General features: G+C 36.2%; 1 long non-coding RNA gene across 1 annotated transcript in view; it reads right to left on the reverse strand.

The window, feature by feature from the left end:
* Positions 1–366: 366 nt before the first annotated feature.
* Positions 367–960, reverse strand: part of LOC119592126 — a 2,458-nt gene continuing 1,864 nt past the window's right edge. The window contains exon 5 of the long non-coding RNA XR_005230403.1: positions 367–834. This is a non-coding gene — a long non-coding RNA (uncharacterized LOC119592126). The remainder of the gene's footprint in view (positions 835–960) is intronic.

A 960-nucleotide genomic window follows, 5' to 3' on the forward strand; every position in this document is an offset into this window, starting at 1 on the left:
ATTGGTAACGGGATATCGAGACACTTAATTCATTCTATCCTTCAGCAGTGGAAGTTCTACCAAACCCGAGCTTCAGTGTTATCATAGTGGCGATTTTTTTAAAGTCTGTTACTGGGGCCTTCTCAGCAGTCCCTTCTATCAGTGTTTGTTTAATCAACCTGGTCGCCATTGAGCGTATGCCAGTATTTTCATCGCCAACTGGCAACAGGATGTTCTCTGGTTGGCAGAAATGGTAATTTCATAGTTCATACTATAAAGAATGCGTGTGTGTGTGTGTGATTTCTTTGAGTTTTCGCTTATTCTGAATTTTGTTAAGGGGTAAATGTTTAAAAATAGAGAGGTAAAATGTTAGTGAAAATGTCCGAAAGAATTTGAAGTGTTTTCTATTTAAATTACACAAAATACCCACGAAGAGATTTACATTTTCTTCCATATGTATATACTAAACAAAGCAATCATGGGTGAATATGAATAGACAAATTATGAGTTTTAAAATTTGTTTGCAAGGAAAAAAGAGAAAAAAAGCTAAAAAGTCAACTGAAAATTAGGCTAACCTAACAAAAATCCTAAAACACCGAAGAGCAAATAAGTAGCACTTTTTTGTTGAAAAGGTATAGTCGCCAATTACAAACTCAAAAGATCAATATATGCCAATAACTACACTCAATATATGCCAATAACTTAATATCTCTATCCAGTTTATTCCTACTCAGGAACTGATTTTTCCCAATCAGTTATCACATTTTCATCTCCGGTCCTTTCCCCGAGACGTCGCGGCGCCGTCTCCTCGCCTGGTCTACAAGTTGACTTCCTGAATCACCTGGATCTTGATGGCTGAGGATGGAGGACAGGCTAATGCAGCAGCTTCGGAAATGTTACTTGTACTCTTGTGAATAGGTATGTCTTAATTATAAAGACGCATTTGATATATGTATAAAGACAATTTTTATCTCTTTTATC

Source organism: Penaeus monodon, chromosome 29 (assembly GCF_015228065.2).
Source record: "Penaeus monodon isolate SGIC_2016 chromosome 29, NSTDA_Pmon_1, whole genome shotgun sequence".
Taxonomy (NCBI): domain Eukaryota; kingdom Metazoa; phylum Arthropoda; class Malacostraca; order Decapoda; family Penaeidae; genus Penaeus; species Penaeus monodon.